The following is a 26,314-nucleotide window of genomic DNA, read 5'->3' on the forward strand; positions in this document are numbered from 1 at the left end:
TTTTAAATAGAAATTGACATCAATTGGAAGATTATGATATAATAATAATAAGACTTGAAATAAAATAGAAATTTGTCGAGTATAAATCAATAAATGAAAATATGCTTATCTTCCTTCAAAGTAAGCTTTTTTTCAGTACATTACAATTATGTTAAATTTTTCTCTATTCTTTACAGAGACAGTCTTTAGAAACAGTTATTTATTCGACAGGGCCGTTGCGAAATGAAAGGTATTGCTTTTTCGATGCAAATTATTTAGGAAAAAGCCAATAATGTTGATATGAAAAAAACAAATATAGGAATGAGACGAATAGCTTCACTCAAATAATATTTTTGATGTAAGTTTGGCTCGGCTGAAAACATAATTTTTTTTATATACAATGATAAGTTTATTGCCTTGCTTGCGCAAAAACGTTATTTGAAGATTACTGTTTACAAAATCGTCGTAATTCTCTAAAATAGCTCGCTCCAATAGCTGTCTTTGTTTGAAGTATTGAAGCGAATCACTATTAAGGTACACTGTGTACTTGCAGTAGGGATACCAAATTATTGTTTACATGTAATTAACACATGTTAATCTCAGGTACATTTGCAAAAAGCTATTGATGTCTACAAAGAAACGGATATAAACATGTGGAATATAATGTTATGTACTAGATTATATTTTAAAATAATCATTTGTTCACGATTGCATCAATTTAATCCTTTGAGATGAATTAATATATAATGACTGGTTAATTAATTATTTATGACAAAATTAAAAACTTAAAACAAAATATGTTTTAATGAGAGTTTTTAATAGTTCCTATTTTTTAAAAAACATATTCTTAGCGTATAATTTTTAGTCCCTATTTTTAATATGTAATCAACAGGATGTTGTTCTGCCGATCTAACCAGTTTCAATAAATATTATCGCTCTGACCACATTGTACGAAGTCTATCAGTGTGTCACTAGGCTAAAGACGCTCCAGGCAATGAATAGGAATAAAAAACCTTCTACGGCTGCGGACTTACAAATCGAACTGTGTTCGACTATTCTCTTCTTGTACCGTTAGCTGTTTTCGATGGTCAGATGAGGTCATGTCTGAAAGGCACTATGAGTTTAAACGAGAGGGAAAACAGAGAGAAATTAATATTTGTCGGCACATATTTATGCCCTTTTCCTCTACAACTGAACAAGTATATTTTACTAAATTACATATATTTATATTTATGTATATATTATGTGGGTTACGCCTATAAAATAATTTTATATGATTTACAACAGATGGTGTTATTATGTATTCAATTGCATCAGGTACATTTGTAAACAAATTCATGTCGAAGTCTCACTGACAGGCATTACTTTTTAGTATGTGTCATTTCGTCGAAGTGTGAACACATTTTTTTCAGTGCGTTGAAAATGTCTGAATTTGTACCGAGTACTTCGATTCAAGAAAGAAATGAAATTTCAAGAAGAAGGGGGCTGATCAGCATGATAACGTTCGACCACATGTTGCAAAACCGATAAAATATACTTGGAAACATTAAAATGGAAAGTGCTACTCCACCCGACATATTGGCCAGACCTTGTTTATTCTAATTATTACTTGTGACCTCTCAGCGCTTCACTATTTATGACGATATTAAAAAAATTGGTGTGTCCGTGGATAACATCAAAATATACATTACTCTTTCGGGATGGAATCTGTAAATTTCCTGGAAAATGGAAATATAACGGCTATCGATGGGCGATATTTCGGATAAAATACAAGCGATTTTTCACAATAAAGTCTCCATTTTTTTTTGTTTAATGATAAACTGTGTATATTACTTTTACTTTATGTTTTATGTCATGAAGATCTAAAATTCGTATCTTTAAGTGACTTCATATAAACGTGCTGCGTGGAGTGAATTAAGCAATGTTATAAATGGAAATCATGGATCACTTTGCCGTGTTAGTGTTGGTATAATAACCATATTTTTTAATTGCTCAGTGCTAATATATTCAAGAAATGCAAAATGTCGAAGCACTTGTTTAAGAAGATTGAATGATGAATTGTTTGAGTTTACGATTGAACTGTAACGAATGAGATGTGAAATCCCTTAGTGTTGTTTTTATTGCCGTTTAACAAGTCGCCACTTTTTACTTAATAAAATAGAATTTTAAAGTAAATTAAAAGTTTTTGTGTCTTAGGGCCTTTCAAATTTCATTTATATACGTTGTAATCGAAAGCAATCTTCGATAATGATTTCATTTTGTTTTATATATAAGTTATTTTTACTCTACTAGAGCATTTTTTGTTTGCTGTGCTGAAATCGCTAGATTTTCAGAAGCATTTTTATTTTTTAAAAAGTATAAAGCTGCCCTCAAATAGGAAGATAATATTTTTCAATCTTTTTTCATTTTAGAAAGAGGGGCTTGATTCCTCGAATACATATTAAGTTAAGGATACTTTTTTTAGATATATTTTAGTCTCCTTTTTACCAATGAGGGCATATCTGGACTAGAGCTACAGTTTAACGTGGGCTCCGAACTACGGTCCTCGTTAATTCCGAGGACTGGTGAGTGACAACTTAGAAATCATCCCAGAAGACATCCGGTCTTACCCAGTCTGATTGCTGGCGTGACTGGAATAATTTTCCTTGTCTGGTTTTATACTCTTGCCTAGGACGATCACAAATATTAAACACTAAAAACATAACTTTATAACCATGCCCCAGTAGGATTCGATCCCGCGACTATCGCAACAGTAGGTCGTCCTTTCGCTTTTATCACTGCGCCATCCAAGCCTGCCACATAAGGATAATTGATTAGAATTGTATTATTTGTAGCACACTATTAATTGAATACTTGAATTACAATAATAATAATATCAAGTTTAATATAACATTTTTCATGGGGTAACTTAGATCGATACCTTTGAGGGGGTTGAGTTACTTAACTCCCCGAGATTCGCGTTAATGATCGAATATCATTTAAACGTTATGAAATAAAATCATTATTTACTTTAATTATGGACGGATCTTTTTGCTAAAAAATGAATTGAGAAACAAGTATGAGCTGAATATTTAAAACTTGATTGTTAGGAATTAATTTAATATATCTACGTTCATGGCGTTCTTATTGTGGAATGTTTTGTTGTAGTACAGCCAAGCATCCGAATACGGCAAATCGGTCTGTTGTTTTTTCCTCACGTTCAATGTCAAATAACGGTTATAAAACGCACCTTACCATGTCGTCCTGGCGTAACATTAACCAGTGACGATTCGCGTACCTATTAAAGATGACCGGACACGTCCTGAATTAGATCATCGCCGATGACGTGACACCGTGAAGTATGAATGGATGCGGCTAATTCTAATTTTCGGGGGTAATCGGTTAACTTTTTTGGAGGTTTGCAGGTCAAATAGTTGCCTTGAATTGGAAGCAAACAGTAATTCGTAAAATACGCAGAATTTTCTATTAGATGCAGTTAATTAGAAGTTTCGGAATGCTCGAGTAACACTCTAGATCATGTAAATTAGACGTGATGATACTTAATAAAACATTTATTTAGTATTCTATACATTCAGTTCAATCATCATCAGTTTAGTTACGAATTATTTGAGAATACAAAGAGGTTTTTCGTTATTTCAAACTATGATTGAATATATGTTAATATGATGTATTTGGAGCGGAATTATTATATATTATTATTAATTAAAACTCTAGTATTATTTTCAAATTTAGCACAAATAAAAGATATGTTTTTACAGTAAGATGATCTTTTAATATACTAGGATTGAATTTATTTGTTGTTAGATATTTCGAATATCTCTGAATGCATTTGTATGTCCAATATTAGTTATATTATTAGATGCTGGAATTAATTCATAATGATACATAAGATGACGTAAGTAATACCGCATTATTTCCTACAGTAATTCTATTTTCACTAAAATCACTTGCTATTAAGTGTTCATTTTAGCACATGTTTGAAGAGTATATAAAACAATGTATACATTATCATTATTATACGTCGGGTTTTCTACTTAATATCAACTATTAGCAATATATTTTACAGCGCTATATTTTGATATGAAAAATATATACAAGCTATTTGTTATATTATGTTACGAAATGCGCTTGTATATATGTAATGAAAAGCTTCTGACAGCGTCACACAGGGTGACACTGTCTTCGTAACCAGGACCGTATCAGTTGCGCGATATAACTCTTAGAACATACTCTTTAGAAGAAGGAGGGATTTGAACAACCTACAAACTTCAGTAGTTTTTAAAGCCAACATTTGTTCGCTCAAGATTCATGTCAAATAATTCTATTTAATTAATTATCTTAATCATTAGGTTAATTATTAATAACAGATAAATGTCTAAAAGCTTTGCAACACAAAACAAGGAAGAGATATGCGACTATAAGGAAGTGAACATTGTGTAATATATTATTGGTTGGTTGAACGCATGCGCACTTAATTAAGTGAATAATATTTCAATTTAGTTTGGTTATGTATGATGTTTTCATTGTATACAGGCTTTGTATTTCATTGAGAAGTAAATTTAATGATATTGTTTTATTTAACAATTCATCACAATGATATTACAATTATCAATATTCTAAAACAATTAGTGGAATTAAAAGTTTAAAAACTTAACTCAAATTAAAATCAAATTCATACGATATTGTTTTTTTAAAAACAATTCATCACAATGATATTACAATTATCAATATTATAGAACAATTAGTGTAATTAAAAGTTTAAAAACTTAACTCAAATTAAAATCAAATTCATCAAATATATATTAATTATGTTGCTCAATTGTACTAGTATGCCTTTCTCTTCACTAAATAACTTGAAATAATATAAATAAAATCTTTTAGCAGAGGTAGAAAAACATTAATCAAAACGAAAGTAATCGAACAAACTTGTCAATTATGTATGTTCACATAGCATTAGTGTATTTCCTATCCATTTGATTTTTTCACTCTGCCAAGGAACATTTGGAGTACAAATGTTCCTTATACGTTATATTGTAAACCACTCCAACATGTGTAATATTGTCAGAAATACTATCAGTACCCATTCCTTATATATTCTAATATATTTACATTATTTATGATATATTTAATTATAACACATAATATTTTTTAATAACTTTTTTTAATAATTATAACCCTGATATAAATATTGATATATACAAATATAACATATCCTACCAAACAGTGTAGAATAACTAATTTTAGTTACAATTTCGAATAAATTATATTCCGGTAATATATAATACGTTAACATATTTAGTAGTATATATATATATATATATATATATATATATATATATATATATATATACCATGTACTCATCTTCACTTCCTTGTAGTTTAGAAAAAAAGCCTTTTTTTTAAATTAAAACTCGAGAACATTAAGAAGCGCTTTTTACAGTGGAATATCGATATGTATAAATATAATAAGAAGTGATGATCCATGATATTATCAGAATATGTCGTATTATGGATTACACATGTCGTATATGTCAAAGTATGAATATATAATTATCTGTATTGAACATTTACGATATTAATCATATTATTAAAAAATATAAATTTGATTAGTTTGATATTTACAGATAATTTGAAAAAAATTATAGTATATAGCAAGTATAAATAATAATATTATATATCATAATATTATTTAATAATACATTTTTCACAATAATTGGGTTGATGCACATGAAGAACATGTTTACATAATAATTATAATATTTGTATAAATAACGGATAATATATTTAGCAACATACGATCGTGAAATTATGATGTAACACATAAGAAATAAAATGTATACAAACAAATGTTGACAGTTCTCAACGTAACAGTTATGTTAGCATAACACTGAAAATTCTTTAACTAAATATATGTTACATATTGAAAGATGAACGCTCTTAAAATAATTTAAAAATATTTAATTAGTTAGTGATCTTACAGAAAAAAATATTTTAAATGAGTTGAGTTTACTTTGAGTAAAAAATAATAAAAAGAGAACCTGAAAAAATATAACAAAAGACGTTATATCTTGACTGAAATTAGGCATTCAAAATAATAATTGATTAATTAACAAGTTTGCTCTGAGATATCTTAAAAACCAAAGAAAAATAGAAAACCAGATCGTTATCCAAGTTTTTAATATATTATGGTCTTTGTGAAATTCTCAATTCATCTCAGGCAACGATCACGTGATAGAGGCAATATTTAACATTGGTAGCAATGGTAAAATGGCTCAGAAAGTTGTTATATGTTGTCAGTTGATACGTGCCAAAGAATTATTATATATAACTGATTTCCATATAACTATATGTTCCTGTTATATATAAACTATCCACATTTATTTATATTTTTTATAAGGTTTATAAGTCGAAATGATTAAGTATTGCTAAAAATGTGATTTGATATGAAAGAACCTACCATTGATGCAATTTCTGCTGAGTGGCAATAATGGAACTATTATTTTCAATAAATATTGTCACTATTTCTGCTCATTTTTGTGGCGTATATTTATCCATAATAAAATTTGGACGTCTACACATAATTGTTAAAGCGAAACTAAGCTAAACGTCACATAACTAAGATGGCGGGCGATAGAAATGGTAGCGGGACTTTTGCCTCACCTTAGTGTCAAATCAAAATGGTACCGGGACTTTTGCCTATATAAATAAATATAACTACATGAACGATTGGTTTATTACAGATACATAAATTAAACACATATTATATGATTACAAAACTTAACATTACAGCTAGTTAAAACTTTTGCGGTAATTTAACGCACGGTTGTCTTTCTACGATTAAAGGATAATTCTGTTATTATTCCTGTACATGTTAAAACTCCATTGGACATATTAATAAACTTTTATATTAAAGGTTATTATATGTTATTTTAAATAGTTTAATCTTGTTGATTTGAACTAAATTGACAAATATGTAAAATTATTGACAAATTAAAAAACAAGCAATTTTTAATCTACACCTCAAAAAGAAAATAGCAATGGATTTTATTTAAACTAGTTCAACGTCGCATTCTAATTCCTTTCAGTTTTAAATAAGTAAAGAAATAAAAATTAACTACTGTTAAAAGAAATATGATATATTAAAGAAATGGTATTCAATTATATGACGATGAAGGACAGTGAGCTGTTCCATAGTGAAAGTTTCGAACATTGAAACGATCGTGCGTGTCTTATTTGATTTTCCACTTTGCGGCCGCTTTATCTGTCATCAACCACGAACTAACGAACATTACCAACTAGTTTTACGGTCATTTTGACCGAAAATTGTTTCCTGTTCCGTTTTTAATTAACATATAACAGCGTAGACATTAATTAGCGTGGCAAGGTGAAAGGTAGGGTCAAGAAACCGTATTCTTGGACAAGACACTCCGCGCAAGGACATTTTTCTGTGTGAAATAATAAAAAGCGAATAAAATAAAAACGAGATCATATAAATGTTTTTACAGATACTGAGAAAGTGGTTTATATAATTTCGAGTTTTGAAATTGGTCATATTTTTTACATTTTGGTTTCCTGTAATAAAATATTCAGCAAATGCAATAAAATGTAAACATGCATTGTAATTTTTAATTTAATTGTTGAATTATTTTAAACGCTTTACGGTTTTATATTTTATAAAATATATACATTTAGTTCTAGAAGACTCCTTGACTTCTGCGATAATCGTGAGTTCAAATATCTTTAGGGCACTCCGTTACGGTAGCAACCAAGCTTGGAAGATACCAGACTTTAAGTGTTTCGGAACCCACGTTAAGTATTAGGTCCAGCCCAAATAAACACAAAAAAGGATACTCTAAATTTCAATTATTTATTTGAGTTAATATGTTGTTTTCCGAATGTCGACTTTAACTATAATGAAAATCAATAAGATATATAGATATAATCAATATAGATCTGTTAAAGTAATAAGGTACTGTTTTAAAACTAAAATGTTGGTAAATGTCGCTTATTGCTCTAGAAAAGTGGCAGCATTCGTTTGAACAGTAGTGTCAATATTTCGGTCAGAAACGATGATCATAATATGAAAAATGTTTTATCGATGTTTTAACAAACAAATTACCTAGTGAGTTAGATTTTTCTAATCCTACATTATGCCTGTTATTTTAGAATAATATACGGTGATTAACGTAAGTAAATTTTTGCGAATGTATCATAATTTATAGTTTTTTTTATTAGTGATATCCCTAAAAATGATGGACTAATAAACCGTTACACCTCCATTGAACTACTATCTTGAAACAGCTACAAATACCAAGTCAAAACAATTAACTGTTTTGTGAGAAGAATAATTGTTAAATGAAAGTTGAATTCATTGAATAAATCAAAAATAATAAAAAAAAATTAGGGCTGCTGTTGATGACCCTAACAAAACGGAAATGTTACAAATATGTTTTTAAATTATGACCTATGCATTAATTTTAAAATATTTGGATGATGTTGCTGTGTATTCATCGCATTGGGTACATTTGTAATTAATTTCTTGTTGAAGCCTCATTGACAGGCTTCACTTTTCGATGTCTGAATTTGCACTGAATAAAGTGCATTTGTGGGAAGTTTCACTTTTACTTCAATTTGAAGAAAAAGTGATCGAACTTTGTGTGAAGCTTATAGTAACTATGGATTCAATATTGGATTCAAGGTTTAAAATTAGTAATTTCTAAACTGAGGAAAAAGAGCATTCTGGGCAGCCTAAAATACTTGAATTTACTTTTCTAAAGGAAATGAATGCATTAATTGATGAAGCATTCAATAGGGATCGCCGTCGTCTACAAATGATGTGTTTGCACCGAACATTGTGCGAAAAACGACTGGAATACTAGTAAAGATTCAACAACAATGCTACTCTTCAGCGTTCTAATGCTCCACCATATTTTGCAAAACAAGTGAAAACATACTTGGAAACGTTAGAATGGGAAGTGCTACCTCGCCCGCTCTTTTCTTCAAATCTTACTCCTTCTGATTATTACTTGTTTTGTTATGTGTGTCGAACTTCTTATGAATTGAAATACATTATATACATTATATACATTATATACATTATATACATTATTATGAAATACATATATATATATATATATATATATATATATATATATATATATATATATATATATATATATATATTTGAAAGATAACCTTGAATAAACCTAATCAATAAGCATCAAATTAAGCAATTTGTTATTAGGCAAACTGCGTGTAAGTATATGAGGATACATAAAACATTCAATGCTAATTGATATTAGCCTTCTAATTTCCTACATATATTTTCTAAAAATATGTATTTGTAGGCGTCTAGAATTCGATTACGAAGTTAACAAATATTCCATTGGATATTCGGCAAGCAATATAATAAAAATATAAACTAGAGAAACATGTTTATAAATATATCAGTATAAAAGTATCTATCGTAGTTTCTATGTATTTTTATCATTAGTATTTTAATATACAAGAGCTTTATTCTGCAATACGATTTATTAGGTGCTTCAATATATTTATTAGTCTTATATATTGTTATGTTAACTGTTAAGCAACATAACTTAAGTGTTACATTGTGTGTAGTTATTGTTATAGTTATTCAGGCAATCAAAATTGGGGTTTTGACCTTCATTTATTGTTTGATTTGAAGAAATCTGCTACCAACTCGTATCAAGCACTTTTATAAAAGTATTGTAATGCTGTTTGATCTTATCCCAATCGTACATATCATCGATTTAAAAGTGAGAATTTTGATGTCAATGATAAAGAACGGTCTAAAAACCAAAGAAAATGGTTATAAAATGACTTATTGGGCGAAATCCCAGATTAAACTTTCAAAAACTTCCAGACAGGATAGCAGTTGATAAATCAACTGCGTCTAGTCCTTTATATGTCATGGGCAAGATGCAAACGGAGGGAATTGATTAAAAACGCCATTTCAAAAACGTTCGAACATCGTGGTTTCGCGGCCTGCCAGACGAGAAAGAAGAATTTTCCGTTCCCTATTGTGACTAGTAATGGAAAATAAAGGATAAACTACGATAATTTTATAAGCAAAAAGTCATGGGTTAGTCCAGTAGAGCCATTAACATCGGTACCGAACTGGAATATTCATGATCATAAAGTCTTTTTGTGAATATAATGGGAATAATAAGGTATAGTTTATTACGAGCTCCTAAACGAGAATAAAACGGTTACTGCAGATGTCAGATGTCAAATGAACAAATTGAATAACATATTGTTGCAAAAAAGATCAGGTTAAATAACAGACCCAATGAATATCTTCTTGTATGACAACGCTCGGCAATACCAGGCTATGCATTTCTGTTACATCCAGAGCGTTTACCATATATAGCGCCTTCTGATTATCACTTCTTCAGATCGAACCAGCATGTTCTTGGTTGGCACACAGTATCGAAATTCTGTAGCAGTGTAAAATCAATCTATTGCTGCCAAACTAGCATCGTTCTTCCTATGCGGTAAGGGGAGGAGGGGAAATTAATAAGAATTTTAGCCATTATTTTTTCCAAAAATAAGTGAGTATTATATATAATATATTAATTATTAAATATAATATATTAATTATTAAATATAATATATTAATTATTAAATATAATATATTAATTATTATATATAATATATTAATTATTGTTAATATATAATATATTAATAATGGATGTATCTCAATTATGTAACGATAACAGTATCAATTAACAGAAACTTTCACTTAAAATTATAGCCTGTTCTTTTCGAAAAATATGCTACATTTTCAGCTTCGTTCGTACAAATAATCATACGTTTAGTGGAGACCTTTTAAATTGAGGTTAAACTTCACGAGTCTTCTTCGCGTATTGCTTGAAATGTTACGCTTCATAACGCATGCGCCTCGTAAATCTGGTCACTTAGCGTTAGTTGTCGATTTTGAAAGGAGAAATGATTCGGTTTGTTTATTTAATCCTCTCTAATGATGATTTTCCTACTCGATGGTGTCTTTTTATACATTTATACTATTAACAACCTAATATATGTAATATATGTTTCACAGCCTGTATATTTAACTGCTTAATTATTTTAAATGCTCTATTTTCTCAAATCGTTTCAGACAGGCTGTAACATGTTTTCTCATATTTTAGGTCATTTCAGACAGGTTATATATAGTCTGGTCAAAGTTATTTTGTGACATCACAATGCTGCCTCATGAACTCTTAGTTTTATTTCAATTTGGCTTCAACATACAACAAAATTCTAATCTAAATAAAATAATTGAACAAAAATGTTATCAAATATAATTTATTTTAACATTAACAGTAAAGTACATCTAAGAACTACAGTTAATTATAAAGCCACAATAGTTTATAGATTAGAGTTATAACCTCTTATCACTATTACTTTGAATAATTTTGCATATGTCTGGTAACTGGACGACTTTGACAGGCTCATTCGTTTACGTGTTCGAAATAATCAGACAACAATGTGTCTCTTTTTAACTAGAATACGATGAGAAGAATTCTAAAACTTCTAAATATACAAATTGCGGCAGGCAATACATTTAACATCTTGATGACGTATGTACAAAAAAACTTTGAATTTGAATAGACTATACCAGATGTTCTGTTTTCTTAAAGATAATGTCGTTTACATTTGGTATTAAAAAGGCCTTTTTTTGAGAGAAATTTGTATAATATATATTAATCAAAATATTTTCCATCACATTTAAATCTCATTTTAAATTTTTCTCTTTTCCATTTTTTATGTGAAAATGTGTGTGTTGAAACGATATTGGTTCGATAGCCATCCTATCATCGATTTATTCTTGTACTTCTGCAACATTTCGAAACTGTGTACAAGTCAAGCCATACTGCATCGATCAGAATAAATGGTAATCAGAAGGTCTGATAAGTATGATTGTTATATCAGAACTTTCTAATCGATTTGCAATAGAGATTTTTTCCTGAATCTTGCGCCTTCTGATGGACAAGCGATGACATGCAAGATGATAACTTTGCGTCTGTTACCCGCTTTTACCGTTTTTTATCAACAATATATCATTTACTCTGTTCAGTTGACGACGGTTGATATTCGTAGCAATAGTTCCATTCAAATTTAGCAGCTTGTAATTCGGTACACCTTGCTGATACCACCATATTCACAGTGAGACTTCATGACTATGAATATTCCACTTTGATATCGATGTCCCAGACTAAGACATGGCTTTTTCTACTTCTAATAGTCGTAGTAGATCCATTTTTCATCGTCAGAACTTAAGTACAGAAAACTTTATTTTTTGTCAATGGCAAGCCAAAGGCAAGCAATGAAACGACGATATTGAAATGGTCTGAAATAGCACTTTTAGTCAATTCGTATGGCAGCCATTTCCTCTTCTATTGTACCCTTCCTATTGCATGTCTGAAAGTTCTTTAAGAGTTTGAGCTGGGTTTGTTGTTTTGGTTCTCCAGGCCGTTTTTTGTTATTGACAAGAAAATCACAACTTTTAAATCGCTGAAACCAAAACCCAAAATTGCACAATGAATAATTCAATAATACTATATGAAAAACTGTTATTTTATGAAAATATTGAGCGATAATAAAAGTTTATATTCATTTGTTATTTATTTTGACAGTAATATGGAACTTATGTTTGTTTAAATTACTGTATACGGCGATGTAAATCGTTATTTCAGTGTATTTATTAATTTTAGGTTATGGTGTCAAGTTTAGCAAAAATAATTAACTGTTTTTATTTGTGTCATATAGGACTATTCAGGTAATATCATAGATATTTAATTTAAAACGTCATCTGGATTGCAAAACTAATTATCAATTCCTATGCAAATGATTTTGTTGATTTTATATAGCATGATTTCAATAATTTATCAGTGCTTTAAAATATTTTTAGATCCCTTTGATATGTTTACAAATTATCTATTTGAATTAAGTGTCTAATTAAAACTTAATTTGAAATCAATAGATTGATAATGAAAATAAAAGGTACCACTTGATTTGACAGAGTTTTTTAATTTTTTTCTGTTAAAACTTGTTTATTTACAAATATATTAAAAATATTTTTTTATTATAAACATATCCATGTCATTTTATGATGACGTATTATTAAAAAGTATATTACTGTAACGAATAGTTTAACTAGTTATTTCGATTAATGTTAGTTAAATATAAGAATGTTAGTTAACGAGACAAATACTTATTATGGCTGAAAACAGGAATTTGAAAAGAATGTGATCTTGAAAGCAAGCTTCTATTTCACTTTTATGACCCATTCTCTATATACATTTTTAAAAACGCCTTCCTGATATATTAGGTCGACCTTGAATTGTATTAATATGAGTAAGTTTAGTGACTATTTTTTAATTAGTGTCTGTTTTATATAATGCGAAATGTCCTTATCTATCATATATTTGAAAGGTGTTGTGCGTAGAATAATTTAATTATCTATGCGTATATAGGTTAATTAAGGTTTTTAATTTCTTATTATTAATTATACAATTTCTTTCCATATATACATATGTTTATCATTGATACTTTTGTTACTTAGTTAAAATATTTAATGTCAATCATATATAAATAATAACATTTCTCTTCATTACATTAACATTTTCAATATGTATATATTATATCGCAAAATTTGAAATTGTTTGAGTTTTATACAATTTTGAATAATAATTTTACATATTTTTAGGTTAAATACTTTAATATTAAAGACTTTCGTATCACAACCGTTAAATCATCAAGAAATATTATTACTTTACCTGCTATCTGCTACCTATACTAAGATCTATTTTTTTAACGCATGACGTATACACTTTATTTATTTAATTGCAATCTATAGGAATTTCCCATGATGGTTTCGTTCCTTATAAATTTTTTATTTCTTCGAACATCTTTAGTTAACTAGGTTTTTTTTGTAAATTGTATAGGACCACTTATAAAACCACTAAATTATGTTCATCATATATGATGATAATTGGGATGATGGCACCAATCAACATTAACAAAAATAGTCAGATTGATGGATTTGTAGATTAGATATTGATAGAGAGGCTAAGATTGATGAATTTTATGATAAATTATATGTAGAAAATACAGCAATCTACCATGGTCAGAGTGAGTTTCCCATAAAAAATGCGAAGACAGTGAATTTCAAGACTTATTGTGTTGAAACCTCAGCTTAAACTCTCAAAAAGCTCTCAGGCAGCATAGCAGTTGATGAATTAACTATTTTCAGACGTTTATATGCGATAAAAAATATCGGAAAGGAGGGAAAATAGCTACCATGCGATTGATATGTCATGAAACTGCCATCTCAAATAGCGGTTTAATTGTTTTGCAGACAAAGAAAACAGTTTTCAGTGGTGTATTATGACTGGCGATGAAAAGAGACTACCCCAAGTACTACGACAATCCCAAGTACAAAATGTTATGGATTGTCAGTCATTTATGACACTAAATTAAAATATTCATAGCCATAAAGGAGGCTAGATCTTAGGAGGCCTATGAAGCGACCAGTAAGGTGTATTAAAGATTAAAGTATACTAAAGACTGCTAAAACCAAATGAAACTATTGCTTCACAATATATATTATTCAACATTTCAAACATATTCATTCAACAAATTGAACAACGTAGTGAGTAACAACGATGAGTGACAGGCGTAAACTTATTCTCTTATTCAAGGCTCAGCCACACGTTAAACCAAAGAGTTGCAAAGGATGCACTGTTACAGCTCAGATGGGAAGTTCTACCGGACCCATTATTCATCTGACATAGAGCCGTCCAGATAGATTACTTCATATTCAGATAGATGTCAACAATGTCACCTAACAAAATGTAAGCATATCATATGCAATCTAAATCCTCCAAAATCAATTTACAAACCTATTATAAGAATTGTTTTATTGATGAACTAATATAACATTTAAGAAATTAATATTGCATTGACAGGAACAAACTTAAAGTTTTAATTGTATCTTATGTATCACGCAACACCACAAAATGTAAAATTGAGGAAGTTAATTGCAACTTTGCCTAGAAATTGTATCTAACGTTAATGGTTCAGGGTTACGTTAAGTTATAAAAAACAGTAAGTAACGCGATTACAATTTACTAGAAACACTCTTTATTACAACCTCGAGATATTGTGATATGCTTTTAGGTTACCTTGTATGTTGTTATATTAAAGCTATAAATAGCGTTAATATGCAATAAACTGTATTGTTTATGGAAATTGCTGTATGTAGATCTAATGAATTATTTCGAAAACTAGGTATTTCATTTAAAATGAGAAAATGTATGTCATGTTATATAACTTTTAAGGATTTTCAATTTCGATTAAAACTAAACAGATACTGACGTCTTAAGCAATGCCATATGATGTTGACAATCGAATTTAACTTAAAAGTAGACTTAAGTCCAAAACATTTTCTGTCTTCATTAAGTATCTTCGTTCTTATGAAGTTTGCTGATATGTTTAATAAATAAGACTGAATGTTATGCACATTTTTAGCCAAAGACTAACAAGGGTAAATTATTTTTGATTAATCAGTAATCAATAATCCATAACGTATGAGGTTTACTAGTGATAAAATTTTTGCTTACCAGAACAAATTATTTGAAAAGTTTCTTAAAAATAAAGAAATAAAGAAAAAATAAAGTTGGTAAATTTTGAACTATGTTATAAGACTTTTCGTACTATTTATTGGAAATAATATTTCACTCCCAAATTTAATATTTTTAGAATAAAAAAGTCCTAAAAACATAGAATGAAACATAGCAAAACACCAAATTTAACCAAAACAATGCTGTCATTAATAGTTTATTTGGCCTAATAGCGAAACGACCAACCTGACAACTTCTATACATCCGACTATCTCGTTTACAAACAACCTTCTAATTTTTTTCTCTTTGATTCTCATCTTCGTTACTAGTGACCCACATCGGGTTACTCGTCGATCCGACCTACTAAGGCAGCCACAGATTCCGTCTGTTACGAGGATCGATCTAAAAATGAGCAATTAGAAAGTTCTGTTGACCCAGAAAAAAATTGGTGGTTACATCTCCGACGATTTCGTGTTCCCTTCGTGATTAATTGACTCGATTTCGTTCATTCTTGAATACGGATATGTCTAAAAAGTGTTATTAATACGATTATTATTATATTTTTTCAATAAATGCTACTTCGGGGATACATGTTATTAATAAAGATGATAATGAATTGCTTGCCGATTATATTATCTTATTTTTCTATTAGGGATTTAAAATACAAAAACTATTATTTTGCTTAAGAAGAAACTATTTAATTTAATGAAAATGAGATACACTGAGGGTTTTTACCTATTGGTAGAGAGACCAAATGGTTACTCTATTGAATATTAAAACACATGGCTCTTGTACATGGCCGCGATTCTCCGTAGCTAGGGCTGTCACAGTTCCGTGACATAACACTTCCCTCCTAAAGAAGCAACCACAGGGATGTACATGGTGGTTATCCCGTCTGGACAGCTTATGGTGGTAAAATTATTTTTGCATATCGTTGCCTTCATCCGGTTTGCCTTTTTTGATCTTCTAAACGACACTGTTTCTATCCATATTTCCATGGTATGGAATGGTTTCTCAAGTTTTGGTTATTCCAAATTTGAATAGATTACGATTGAGAAATTGAGCTATTACCGCCTTTGGTGGCTGTTTATCTTAATTTGCAATCTTCTGTCCATATTTCATTAGAATATGTGAGTTCACAGAAAATGCAGTCCTCTATGGTGGCGCATTAAACCCACAAATATGATGATTGTTTCGAGAATCCACGGACTAGGGGCATTTTTAAAGCATGAATGTTTCTTATTTATAATGGTTTATGCGATACTTTTGCCTGAACTCCATTTAACTACAACAAGAAATACTTTCAAAAACTGCGGAACCATCTAACGCCAATCTAACATCAACCTGTCTTATTTTCTTTATAATTAATTTGATTTCGTTTAATTGAATACATTCAAAAGAGAACAGCCTTATGGTCTCCCCAGAATCCTAGTGGCTGTGCCAGTTATAAAATGTGAAGAGGTTTGAAACTGAAAAGCTATTAATTTATTAAAAAAACTATTTTATTTTATGGAAAGAAGTTATTTGTTGAACGTCGATACAAAGAGACACTGAGGGTTTTCATTTGTAAGAAAACGGAACAAATTCATCTTACTCGTTACGTCATTCAGCTTTAAAACAAACAAATGATTTTGAGCATGGTCGCGATTCTTCGTAGTCGGGGCTGTCACAATTGCGTGATAATATATATCAACGGCGTTCAGGCATATTTCTTCTTAGTAAAACAAAATAAAGTGATGCAATTCTTAAAAACCCAAAACTTTATGCTTATATAAGGCATTTGAAACGGTGGTTATTAAACGGATTAAATTGCAGTATTTATGGAATTATGACTTTTTTGACTTTTAGAAATCAGGCGTTGATAATCAATTAAATCATTTTAAATCGGTCGGTGATTCTTAAAAATCCATAATGCTCAAAAAAGCATCTGATCTGAACAGTTCTATGTCTGTAAGCTGAACTTATAGATATCAAATAATATATTAAAATACATATTATGTATCATTTTGAAACGTAGATAGTAATTTTTTCTCACCTCTAAAAATGTCAAATTACGAGGTAAAATTTTAGTAATAGTCATTGAATTGTTGTTGAAAACGTACGGTTAATATAGACGTTGACGTGTGGTTTTTCAGAAAAATAGTGGCTAGCTTGAAAAAGCAATAATATGGACATTTTTTTCGCAATAAGCTTAAATTGAATACACAGTTTTTATCGTAATTATAAAATTAATTCAAACGGTTAAAACAAAAGGTGGGTGGGTTTTTCTTATTTCTGTGTATTACATATGAAGTCATCTTCGTAGTTGCTCAACAACAAAATCCATAACATTGTAAACAGCTGATGACTCATTAATATACCGTTAAACGTTGAAATACCGTAAAATTTTCAATAACACCACTTTTTACACGCTATTTCTAGTAACTTACTAATTTAGAGATGAATTTTCCGGTTTAAAAAAGAGTTTTGGGTTTATTTGTGTCATTCGTTAAATAACGTTACTTCTAATATATTTCTAATATAAATACAAATTTATATCAAAATAGGATATGTTCTAAAAAATGTTATTATAATATGTATAAACTGTAATCTTTCCAATTTGGAACTTTAGAACTGAAGAATGTGTAGGCTATTCATAATTCGAATTAGACAGTGACGATGTTTTGTAAACGATATAACAGTAAATTACATTTGTATAATATTAAATAATTAATTAAGAATTAACATTAAATTTGAATTTAAAAAAATATATAGAATAGTCGAAAAAAACTTTAAAATATTATGTCAATAATAATAAGTACATTATGAATAAATAATGTGGAACATTACATTACATGAAAATGGTAATATAAGTTAAAAAATGCATGTCTGAATGAATACAATGATATCTTCTTATATCATTATTTTTTGGAGTAAAATGAAGTTTTCCGATATTATAAATGTATCAAATATGTTGGTTATATTTTACAAAAATTTGGATATCCGGAATATAATTGGATAACCGCAGAATGGTTCGAAATTGATGTCACGTTTACACAAATTACACTTTAGTTCAATAAATATATTTTTTTAATGATAATGGTGTGATAATGCATGAAGTAGGTATTAATGTTTATGCTAATGACAGAGAATGACAGCGAATATTCTATTGAGTTAGTTGGCCGAAAAGGTTATGATCCCGTTGTTTCCAAATTAAACTAATCAACTACTTTCAAAGGAAATAACTATCAAAATATATTATTTTTATATCTCTTAAATGCGGAACTGTTTAGTTGAAATTGGTTGCCAAGTTTTAATATCAACTGATATTTTAATTATAAAATCAGGTGTAATATTTAAATGATAAATATTAAATAACATAGTAAACACGACTCCATAAAAAGCAATTATAAAGATTAATGTTAGGATAAAAGGTTAAACAACAAATGAATGTCAGATTTTTTATTGCACTCTTTGTTCGTATCGAAAATGAAACAATGTTGTAACAATGTAAAAAAATGGGCTTGTAAACGTTCATAAATTATTAACAAAGCCAAAAGGGAGGAATTTAATGAAGGAGAAACGTTGAAGTCGAAAATGTGTATAAAAATAACATAAATTAATACAAAGACATTGTACTTTAAATTAAATATTTCCATTATATTATTTAAATAGTAAAATATAGTTTAGTAAAATAATATATTAATTATTATCAATAAACATTTATAATTTCAGTTTGCGAATCGAGTAAGTTCGGAATTTTAGGCCTGATAAATTTCAATTTTCTCCTGTAGGTTTTACTAGTGAGCATCTAGTGAGTTTTGTCATTATGGCGATTGTAGTAGTATTTATCGATTGAATGGACTGAACAATAGCATTTCGATAAATTTTGATTTTTTGACGAGAAATCATATTATGAATTATTATTTGTCAATTTTTCACTTAAAAGGAAGATTGGTTATGCTCTTCTAAAGTTTCTTCTTGGTGGCATTAAAATTAATGGTATGCTTGAATAGATTCAATAAATTATGGTACAATAAATATTATAAGAATATTTGGTCTGCACGCCCAAAATACTTCTTCGCTTTGAATCTTAGACTAGTGAATAATATTTTACAACAATCTAGTATTGTTTGATCTAAAGAAATTTTCAAAAAATAGAATCGCGGTGCTTTCAGGTACGTCGAATAGAGTAAACTAGTAATACAACAGGAATACACATTAAAATATGGATATTTTCCTCGAATATCAATAAAACGATATTTTTTCAGATCAATGAACTTTTGTTAATTCTTACGCAAACATATTCATATTTTTCTGAATATCCATAGTTTTGAATACAAGAATATATTTCACAAATCAATGAATCAATATTTTTTTAGCATTTGAAAATTATAAATCTCTAGGCGGATTGGTTGGTACAGTGGTCAAGGCGACAGGACAGTCATTCTACTGTTGTGATAGTCGTGGGTTCGAATCCTGCGGGGATATAGTCGTAATTATACATCCGTGATTGTTTATATTTGTGATTATCCAAAAGACAAGAGTGTAAAATCCGACAAGGAAAATTATCGCGCCGGTAACCAGGCTGGGTAAGACAAGAAGTCTTTTGGGATGATGTGCAATCGGTAGGTTTAATGCAGAGGGACGTAGTTCAGGAGCCCATGTTAGTAATTTCACTCCAGATATACCCTAGTTGAAACAACAAGAAAAATCTATACAATATTAATATATTGTCCGAATATCGAACAACATTAATACTGATTATTTAGATATGATATTCTGATGATATGTGATTCTGATGATATATTCTATGATATGTGATGTGTGTACTTTTTATTTAAGGTTTTTTTCTGGTTGTTGTATTTTGAATTCTTTGAGAATATATCGATATACTTTTACCATTTTTTTGTTATAGGTGTTAATCTATAACTGTTCAAATATCTATATTTTTTCAAATTTCAAAAATTGGTCCAAACGCTTGTTCAAAACTAAAGTAGGCTGATCCACTTGCTTGCTAGTCCGTTTTCATTTTAAATTTGGAACAGTAAAAATACTATTTCGATTTTTGATAATTAATATATTTTACAATCGAAAAGTCGTTCTACTGATTTTTTATATTTCTTTTCAGTTAATAATTTTTTTTTGTTCCGGCCTAAAAACCAGGCGGTGGAATGCATGACGCATACCTGGTCGCGGAAACTTGCCCTGGAGTGACAAGTTGGACCGGGTTATGTGGGACTGCCTCTGGACTTACCAATACACTAAACCGAAAGCGCCTCACAGTTGACCCCTGTGGATCACTACTGCTACTGCATTAAATTTGGGGATATGGCACCCGCTGATCGGACACCCGTTATTGGGCACGAGGGCCCGGCGATTCTATTGATTCGCAAACCTGAGTTAACACACAACTGGGTACTGTTGTATGGGGGCAAAAGTTATGACTGTAGCGACGGATGAGGTCGTTTCAGCCTGGAAAAGGGGGGAGCTTGGCGGTGACGCGGTGCTAAGCTCCCAGCATGTCGACCAGCTCGCGAACAAGCGCGTTTTCAGAAGAACTTGAGCTGAGTTGTTGTTTGTGGCAATCATTCAGATATGAAGTGCTTGATTTCTGGAGTGTCAGTTTCCCTATGAATTTGATTATTTCTGACAAACCATGGAGCGTTTAATATTCTCCTGAGGAGCTTATTTTGGAAAACTTGAAACCGTTTGACCTGGTTGGGTGTAACAAACTTGAAGTAGACATTAGATCCGTAGAGGAGTACGGACCGAATTAACATTTTGTAAAATAAGCATTTGATGGAGATGGGAAGTCTGCTAGAAGGGCAGATCAGAGAAGATAGCAGGTTTGCTATCCCCGAACCTTTTTGGATTGCTTTCTGGATTTGGAAATGCCAACCGAACCGCCGGTCGAAGTGAAGACCTAGCTACGTGACGTTATCCAGCCATGGAATTATTGCGGTGTCGATCTTAAGTTGCGAGACGCGCAGTGCGTAACGCTTCTTATGGAAAATGATGGCCTGGGTTTTCAGGGGGTTGATTTGCAACCTCCAGAATTTGAACCACTTGACCGCATGATCGAGCTGATTCTGTAAACGTTCATGAATTGTAACTTCGAACCTAGCGGCCGTGAAGAAAGCAGTGTCGTCAGCGTAAAACGCGACGTCAATGTGCTCTTTTCTCGGCAGATCTGAAATAAAGAGGTTAAATAAGGCTGGGGCCAGCGGGGAACCTTGAGGTACGCCAGCATCGATTTGTTTACGACTGGAAAGTGATTGCCTGATCTTGACCTGGAAAGATCTGTCCGAGAGGTAGGACTTGATGAGAGCGGTTAGGTCTTCTGGGAGGCCTAACCGCACGCACTTTGCGATCAATCCGTTGTGCCAGACCTTGTCGAAGGCTTTGGTTAGGTCCAGAAGAACTGCTTCAAGCTTTTTGCGTCAAGAGCATGATGGATATGTGCGGCCAGACGGGTAGCCTGATGGACGGATGAGTGGTGAGCGCGAAAGCCGAATTGTTCATCTGGAATGATGTTGTTTTCCTTTGTGAAAGAGTTGAGAGCGTAGAGTATTGCCCTCTCGGCAAGCTTCGAAATGGCGCTGAGAAGGCTGATAGGCCTGTAATCAGATGGAGATGATTTTTCTCCTTTCTTGGGTATAACCGCTATATGTGCGTGTTTCCAAGACGCCGGGAAGTGTTGCAGCCTCATGATGGAGTTAATGATGTTTGCCAGTTCTGCGAGCTGCTTATGCGGGAGCTTTTTTAACTGGGTAATCGATATTCCATCGAAACCTGGAGATTTTCTGGTTTGAAGTTTGCCGATCATAGTCTGTAGAGACTTTGGAGACACGAAATGGTTGAGAAGAAAGGCTGGGGTTACTGGTCTTTTGACGGAGTTGGATTCTTTGATGACAGTGTCAATATCTTTAGCTTTAGTGTTCTGTATGGGTGGGAGGCATTTCATTTGAGCTTCGTAGGTCTCTGCAAGGAGCTCGACTTTTTCTTGGTCAGTGACTGCAAAATTTTCTGTGACCGTTGACTTCAGGGGGGATGACATTGTGCGTCTTCCCCACGAGGCATTTGGAGACACGCCAGAAGGAAGGGGGGCCATCCAGCCTTTGGTCCGCGAGAAATGAGTTCCATTTCATTGCTCGCCAAGTCGAGACGGCCGCCCTTACCCTCTTGCATTCTTTGTTCGCCTCCCTTTTGTCTGCAGCATCAAGGGTGAATCGAGCTAATCTGCATAATTTCACGTTTAAGAGAAGCGGGAAGGTTGTCAGTTAATAATTCTAGCAAGCGTATATTTCACAGGAATAACAGAGTTTTAGGATTACCTCAAAAGCAAAGCTACACAGTATTTATTAAAATATATTAATATGAACTTATTTACTAATTAATTGTAAGAATTAATACAATTTTGAAATGCTTTAACATCTCCCGATCATATCAGTTGCTTGCATGTATTTTGATCAGTGATATTCAACGGCGAAAATGTGAAATATTAGTATGAACAAACAACTTGTTGGTGGTTATGATGTTTCTTTACATACAATAACAATAACCTATGGACGCTAATCATGAAACATTGAAAATTAAAATGTCGATATTTATTACTAATTTATTATTTCTGCTGTCGAGGTCCATTAGACGCTTTTAGAAACTTATTGCGGTGCTGCTTTACCATACCTTAATTTTTGGTTTTGGTTTAAACAATTTAAAAGTGATCATTTTGATACCAATGAGAAAAAGATGTTCTAGAGGGCCAATAAAAATTTCAGATATCTCTCTGTCATGCTCGGTTTTCACTTTTCAAAACTAGTACGACTATCCCATGGGCTAACGGTCATAGGTTAGTCTAGCAGAGCCCAAAATCATCACTGAAGGAGATTATTCATGATTCATAAATCTTTCTGTGCATATTGTAGGATCAGCAAGAATAGTATATTATGAGCAGCTAAAAACAAATGAAATTGTTGCTGTCGATAAACTGAACAAATTAAATGGCGTATTTTATCAGGTGGCAAAGAAAACCCCAATAGAGAGTAACAGACGCAAAGGTATATTTTTGCATGACATCCCTCAGCTACACGTTCATAGATCTGAGTTCTGTCGTAGTCAGAGTACTTACCAGACGTAGCACCTTCTGATTAGAGTCAGCTAAGACCGATACAACATGGCTTGCATGACACATGGTTTCGAAATATTGAAAATGAACGAACATGGTTGTCAAAGATATATCTTTATTTCGACACGATATGACCGTCTATCACTACAGAGGTCTGCCGATGTCAACTTAAGAAAATGAACGACGCATTGTTGCAAAAAAAGCCAGCAATAGTGAGCGGGAGACGCAAAGTGCATCACAATGCTCGGTCACACGTTGCAAGAGTTGTGAGGGATAAGCTGTTGCAACTCAAATGGGAAGTTCTAAAGCACCCAACGGACTCACCAGTTAATAGCGTGGGTGGCACACGGATTCGAAGTGCTGAAGAAGTGCGAAGATGGATCGATAATTGGAGTACTGCCTTACCGTTCTTTCGACACGATGTCGCCATGTTAAATATGGAAAAAATTGTAGAAATTGATTATAGACAATATTTTTATTAATATACATTATATAATTTTTTCTCAATATATTTTTAAAGTGAAAAAATTATCAGGATACGAGCAAGCACTTAATGTTATATCGACGAACTTTGAGTTTACCAATTCAGTTACATTCATTTAATTCAATTCAGTCATAATAAAAATGCCTCTTAAATTATGTAATATAGATATATTCAGAATAGACAATTCCCCAATTCTATGAAAAGCAATTTTGAACATTTTCGAATGCCTTGTAGGTTCATTATATTTCAAATAGACTTCGACAAGATTCGTTCTGGCGTTTAGTGCAGTTTTTTCTGTCCTCATGCACCCGTCAAATTATGCTTGCGATAATCATCCCATCCCATTAATATTTCATCAAGTTGAACCGAGACAATGGCGAATCACGCAATTCCCAGCAGCGACTTGTTATCGGCTTACCCGCCGATTCGTTTACTTTCGACACAACGAGCAAACTTCCGTGGATTCTTCGGTGGAAAACAATAGATTCTGGCCTGAATCTGAAATCAGCAGTGAAAGGAATATGGTCTTGCACAAGCCGGGAACTTAGATGGCCGCTGGTTATTAGACGGATAAGTTTTATATGGTTTGAATAATTGGTATATGGTATTGTTGTCAACGCAGTTTCGACGCTAATAATCTACTGGGCGTATAAGAAAATAAAATAGTTAGATAACGCATTCTTTCTAAATAATTCACTAGGATATATCAATAAAAACGTAACATGGTTGAACGAACGTTATAATTAAAAAGTATTGTTTATATTAATAATAAACTGCTTGGTTGTTCAAGGGGTTTGTGGAGCACCATATATTAATTTAATTGAAAAATTTGAAATAATGGCAAACTGTATGCTAAGATGTATGTTGTATTTGGTAATTATAGATCAAAGTCAAATAACATTCTAAGAAATGAATTCGTATTCAGTAAGCAAATGTCCTTTATTTTTGGATGCAAAATGAATGTATGCGTGGATTATTCCAAATTGAATAAAAGAAAAAAATTAGTTTATTGTAACTCCTTGAAGCATTGTTGTTTCAAGTTAGTTAAAACGTGAAATCAAAACTTATTTGATTGATGCTATTTTTCTATAAGAGATTTACTTAATTGTGAAAATAATTATATTTACAAACAAACCGGCTTGATTGGCGCAGTGGTAAAGATGACAGGACGGTCCTCCTCTGTTGCGATAGTCGCGGGTTCGAATCCTGTTAAGCCGGACTGCAAAATCCGACAAGGAAAATGGTCCCAGTCCAGGCTATACTAGATTTATATAGTCCTATACTAGATTAATTAGCCTGCTGTATAATATATTCGGTTTTATAAATATATATATATATATATATATATATATATATATATATATATATACCTCATATTTACAGTTTTTGTCAAGCTAATAAATATGTATTTTAAGAATATACCTGTCTAAAGAAACGCTTGTGTTTCTTATTTATTTTTGTCGCAGTGAATGAAAGCGTTTGGCTAGTAAAGGTATTTGCACACTTTCTCTTTATATCGGCGTTTTTACAACGATTTTCCTTTTTGATATCTGTATGTATTTGTAATTAGACGGTTGACTTGCTAAATATCCTTCACTTTTGCCCTCTATCGAAGTCAAACAGGATTCAGATTAAGATTCGATTCAGATTTTATTAATTTCTTATGCTTGTTCTGAAATAGTGAATTTAACTTGATTTACGTTATTTGATTCTTAATATATGCATTACTTAAGTGTTATATATTTCCTACTTTATAGTGAAGTCTTTATATATTTCAAAACTTTTTGATTTACTTACTTCATTTTTTTATAAGAATATTGTATTAATTAACCACATGGAGATATGTAATGGCCCAGAATAAGGACAAGAAGAGCAAATATCGTTACAACGATAAAAATAATTATGGAGAAAGTTATGACTGTTTCAATATTTGACATTATCACTGTTACGTCAGCTTAATAATCGGCAAATATTGCAAGGTAAACTAGTAATTCTAATTTGAAGATAAGAATTTTAATTACCCAATGCAGGAATTGAAAATGGAAAGTGGTATGGTCGTGAAAAAATCTTGTTTTTGAAAAATTATAATTTAGATGCGGC

At 31.1% G+C, this 26,314-nt stretch overlaps 1 protein-coding gene and 2 long non-coding RNA genes across 3 annotated transcripts in view; 1 reads left to right on the forward strand and 2 right to left on the reverse strand.

The window, feature by feature from the left end:
• Positions 1–26,314, forward strand: part of LOC143199428 (uncharacterized) — a 120,478-nt gene that overhangs the window by 57,001 nt on the left and 37,163 nt on the right. The window lies entirely within an intron of this gene.
• Positions 24,362–25,425, reverse strand: LOC143194076 (uncharacterized). Its single transcript, XR_013005181.1, has 2 exons — positions 25,350–25,425; positions 24,362–24,712 (listed from the first exon to the last, which is right to left on the reverse strand). It is a non-coding gene; the product is annotated as an uncharacterized LOC143194076 (long non-coding RNA).
• Positions 25,423–26,098, reverse strand: LOC143194083 (uncharacterized). The gene is made up of 3 exons (XR_013005182.1): positions 26,012–26,098; positions 25,637–25,886; positions 25,423–25,475 (listed from the first exon to the last, which is right to left on the reverse strand). It is a non-coding gene; the product is annotated as an uncharacterized LOC143194083 (long non-coding RNA).

Source organism: Rhynchophorus ferrugineus, unplaced genomic scaffold, assembly GCF_030347505.1.
Source record: "Rhynchophorus ferrugineus isolate W39M unplaced genomic scaffold, kcgeb_rfMv2 rfM1, whole genome shotgun sequence".
Taxonomy (NCBI): domain Eukaryota; kingdom Metazoa; phylum Arthropoda; class Insecta; order Coleoptera; family Curculionidae; genus Rhynchophorus; species Rhynchophorus ferrugineus.